General features: G+C 39.7%; 1 protein-coding gene across 1 annotated transcript in view; it reads right to left on the bottom strand.

Annotated features, from left to right (window-relative positions):
- Positions 1 to 5000, bottom strand: part of LOC113804648 (chaoptin) — a 148498-nt gene that overhangs the window by 43512 nt on the left and 99986 nt on the right. The window contains exon 3 of the mRNA XM_070139099.1: positions 4358 to 4398. The gene's annotated coding sequence lies outside the window, so the exon portion shown is untranslated. The remainder of the gene's footprint in view (positions 1 to 4357; positions 4399 to 5000) is intronic.

Raw genomic sequence — 5000 nt, 5'->3', positions numbered from 1 at the left:
CATACCATCCCCATTAAAAGTGATTCTTTCTCACACATTCCATATGTAGGTCTCACATCACCTCCCCCTACCCCCCCACCCCTCCCTAGTCCTCTCTCTTCCTCCTCCCCTTCTTAATTCCTTCACTCTCCTCTCCTCTTCTCTCCTCACCTTCTCTCCTCTCCTCTCCTCTCCTTCTAACCTTCTCTCCTCTCCTCTCCTCTCCTTCTAACCGTCTCTCCTCTTCTCTCCTCACCTTCTCTCCTCTCCTCTCCTCTCCTTCTAACCTTCTCTCCTCTTCTCTCCTCTCGTCTCCTTCTCACCTTCTCTCCTCTCCTCTTCTTCCATTTTCTTCTTCTCCCCTTCCACTCCTCTGCCTCCTTTCCCTTTCTTTCCCCTTCCCCTTTCCTCCCTTCTATTCCCTCTTCCTTACTCCCTTCCCTCTCTCCCTACCCCTCCTTTTCTTTCCCCATTCTTCCTCATTCCTCCCCATTTTCCATTTTCCCCTTTTCCCCTCTCCCTCCTTCCCCCTCCCCCCAATCTCCCCCCCCCCTGGCGAATATCCTTCTAATCATTTCCCCTCTTCGTTCCCCTCTCTTGATTGGCGGTATTCTATTATTATCACTTGCTTTATTTTCTCTTTTACCTTTTTATAACGAGAGAGAGGGAGGGAGGGAGGAAAGGAGGGAGGGAGAGAGGGAGGGAGGGAGAGAGGGAGGAAGGGAGGGAGGAGGAGGAAGGGAGAGAGAGAGAGAGAGAGAGAGAGAGAGAGAGAGAGAGAGAGAGAGAGAGAGAGAGAGAGAGAGAGAGAGAGAGAGAGAGAGAGAGAGAGAAAAAGACCGACTTTCGCACCCCCCCCCCCCCGAGGCAAAAGGATCCCCCGAATGCAGGCCGTGAAACACCCCGGAGCCAAAAAAAGAAAAAAAAGGTGCCTTAAGGGTCACAGATAATTATAATCGTCCGTGACTTTCACCCTTCTGACCCGGCACACATCTTCGCTCCTTCACACACTGTTGTAGTGACTTACTGCTCGTTTTCTTTGTTTTATTGTTGTTGTTGTTTGTTGTTGTTGTTGATTTTGTTGATGTTGTTATTGTTTTTTGTTGTTTTGCTGTTGATGATGTTGCTGTTGTTGATGTTGTTGTTGTTGTTGATGTTGTTATTGTTGTTGTTTTTTGTTGTTGTTGCTGTTGATGATGTTGCTGTTGTTGATGTTGCTGTTGTTGTTGTGGTTGTTGTTGTTGTTGTTGTTGTCTGTGTTCTTCTTTTTCTCCGGTGAAAACATTTATTACTACTTCAATGATTTATTTCACTTATTGCATTCAGTTATGTAAATATTCAATCACCTATTCATAAACCAATTAATTAATTTATCAATCTATCGTTCCAATTCATCTTTTTTATCTATTGTATTTATCCGTTGCCTTATCTATTACTTTGCATCTTTGTTTCCATTTCTATTCATTCTAAAAGCGGAAGGAGAAATTATTCCATGATTAAAATGAATATTAAAATGTATAATAACGGAATATGAAATACATGATTAATGTGTGATATCAAAAGTGATCATTATCAATCATCATCATTATGTTAGCGCATTATCATACCATCCAAGAACATGTTGAAATGCGTTGAATTAATAACATGTGTTGAATTAATAACATGTGTTGAATTAGTAATTACTGTGGAATTATAACTGATACAGATATTAATACATGATATGATAAACTGGATAATCTGAATTGCATTATCAAGAAAAATATAAAATGATAGGAATCTTGTATCTTTATTGTATTTTGTTATTCTTTTATTATCTATTATTTTTTTATCATTCTTTTTATCTATTCTTCATTATTTCTATTCTCTGATTTATTGCAAAATTATAGGAATCTTGTATCTTTATTGTATTTTGTTATTCTTTTATCATCTATTATTTTTATCATTTTTTTTATCTATTCTTCATTATTTTTATTCTCTGTTTTATCCTTTTTTTATTCCCCAGCGACTCTGTAGTGACATGATGTAAAAAAAAAAAAAAAAAAAAAAAAAATCTAATTGTTCTGTTTGTCTTATGATAAAGTAAACATCATTAATCTTCCTTATTAATTCATTTCATAACCTCATCTAAGTTTGCCTTGGGTATCTCACTCTGCTCTGTATAATTGGGTAAGTTTTTTTATTTTTCTCTCGCTTTATTTGTCTCTTTTTTATTTAATGAATTTAGTTTCTTGTTCTTGTTCTGTCCTTCGTTATCTTAATTATTGTTATAATCATTATCACAATTATTATTCTCATCATCATAATTACCATTGTCATTATTATTTCTCTTTTCAATTCATTCATTCCTCTTTCTCCTTTTCCCTTTTCCTGTTATTTCTATCTTCGTCTGTTATTATTACTATTGCTATTCTTCCTCCTTTTAGTTCATTCTTCCTCTCCACTTTTTCCTCCTCCTCCTCCTCCTCCTTCTCCACTTATTTCTTCTCTTCCACTCCACTTCCATCTCCTCCAGCATTCTCTCTTTCCGTCTTTCTTTTACCATTCCCTCTTCCTCTTCCTCTTCGTCTTCCTCCACCTTTTATCTATTCCCTTTCACAATTCCTTCTACTCTTTCCTTCCATTTTCTTTCTTTCTTTCGTGCTCTACCTCTCTCTCTCTCTCTCTCTCTCTCTCTCTCTCTCTCTCTCTCTCTCTCTCTCTCTCTCTCTCTCTCTCTCTCTCTCTCTATTTCTTCATTTCTTCGATATTCCTTCCTCCTTCCTTCTTCCCTCCTTCTTCCCTCCTTTCCTCCCTTCCCATTTCCTCCACTCTCTCTCTCTCCCTCCTTCCTCCTTCCCCATCCCTCCTCTTCTCCCTCCCTCCCTCCTCTCCTTCCTTTCCCTCTCCTCCTCTCCTTCTCTCTCCCTCCCTTCCCCTCTCCCTTCCTCCCTCTCTCCCTCCTTCCATCCCTCCTCTTCTCCCTCCCCTCTCCTCTCCTTCCTCTCCCTTCCTCCCTCTCCCTCCTTCCCTCCCTCTCCTCCTCCCTCTCCCTCCTCCCTTCTCCTCCTCCTCTCCCTCTCCCTCTCTCCCTCCCTCCCTCCCTCCTCCCTCCCCTCTCCTCCCTCCTCCTCTTCCTCTCCACCTCCTCCCTTCCCCCTTCCTCTCTCCCTCCTCCTCCTCCCTCCCTCCCTCCCTCCCTCCCCACACCTTAACCTCATTCCCCAAATTCCCGCAGATCCGGCAGGCTTTCCGCTCTGAACCCGGAACTACAAGGACACGCACAGGGAGGGGGAGGGAAGGAAGGGAGGAAGGGAGGTGGAAAGGAGGGAGGGAGGGAAGGAGGAGGGGAGGAGGAGGAGGAGGGGGAGGAGGAGGAGGGGGAGGGGGAGGAGAGGGGAAGGGGAGGGGAGGGAGAAGGGAGGGGAAGGGGAGGGCAGAGGGGAGGGGGAAGGGGAAGGAGGGAGGGAGAAGGAGAGAGAGAGAGAGAGAGAGAGAGTTAGACCCAGACAAACAGAGAAAGAAGGGAGATAAAGACATAACCAACGGAAAACAATGCAGAAGCAAACAACAAACAACCAGAAAATACAACACAACAAACATACAAACAACCAAACAAAAGAAACAACAGCAAGATTGAATCGACCATGAAAGCCCCTCCTCCCCTCCCTTCCCCTCCCCCCCCCCACCAGGATTTCTCAGCTGTTATGTTGATCAGATTCGACAAAGGAATCAAGGAAGGAGAGAACGGGAATGTTTTTGTTTGTTCTTTGTTCTCCTTCGGTTATTTTTTGTTTCTTTCTTTGTTTCTTATCATTTCTTATTTGGTTTTATTTCTTTGAAATCTATGCGGATAAATGGATGAATTAGTAGATAGCAATGGAAGGAAATGTATAATTTTTGGATAAAGCGAAAATTGTAGATGAAAATGTAGATAAAATATAAAGGAAATTGATGATGATGATGATGATGAAAATGATGGTGATAATAAAAATAAAACCAATAAATTACCCACCTCAGATACAGAAACAAAATAATAATAATAATAATAATAATAATAATAATAATAATAATAATAATAATAATAATAATAATAATAATAATAATAATAATAATGATAAAAATAATAATCATAATAATAACAATAATAATTATAATGATAATAGTAATAATAAAAATAATAAAGAAAAATAATAATGATAGCAATAATAATAATAACCATGATAATAGCAATAATAATAATAATAATAATAATAGTAATAACAATAATAATAATAATGATAATAATAATAATAATAATAATAATAATAGTAATAATGATAATAATAATAATAATAATAATAACACCAACAACAACAATAACAATAATAAAACAGAATAAAATCTACATCAAACTACTTACCAACGACAAGCAACTTCACTTCATCTGCCGCAAGTCGCAATCTGTGGGAAACAAACAAACAAATGAAAATAAAAGATCTGTATTGGATTTCAATTTGTTATGTAAATGTTATGGAAGAGAAGATGTAAGGAAAAGTTCTGCCCGTTTTCTATGCCGGTTTTCTTCGTTTTCTTTTCCGTTGTTTTGGTCGTTTTCTTTCTTTTTTTAGGGGGGTCGGGTTTAATTTGGATTTTATATATATATTTTTGATTTATTTTCTTTTCGTTTTTTTCTATCTGCTGTTGTCTTTCTCTTTTTATTCTCTATTCTCTGTCTCTCTCTTCTATCTCTTCTCCCTCTCCCTTCTTTTTTTTCCCTTTTCTCCCTTCCTTTACTCCGTCTTTCTCTCCTATACCTCTCTCTTCTTCCTCTCCCCTATTCCTCTCTTTTCACCTCCCATTCCCCTTCCCCCTTTTTCGATACGTTCCTTTCCTCCAGATCCTCTCGATCTCCCTCCCCCATCCACCCCCTCCCTCTCTTCTGCCCGTTCTCCTTCTCCACCCCCATCCCCCTTTCCCCTCTCTTTCTCTTTTTCCCTTTCCCCTCTCCCCCTTCTCCACTTCTATCCCCTGTCCTCTCTTTCCTCTCCTTCTTCGCCTTCTCC

The sequence above is a fragment of the Penaeus vannamei genome, chromosome 25, assembly GCF_042767895.1.
Source record: "Penaeus vannamei isolate JL-2024 chromosome 25, ASM4276789v1, whole genome shotgun sequence".
NCBI lineage: Eukaryota > Metazoa > Arthropoda > Malacostraca > Decapoda > Penaeidae > Penaeus > Penaeus vannamei.
Note: the sequence above shows the minus strand (reverse complement) of the source record. Positions and strands in the feature narration are given on the sequence as shown.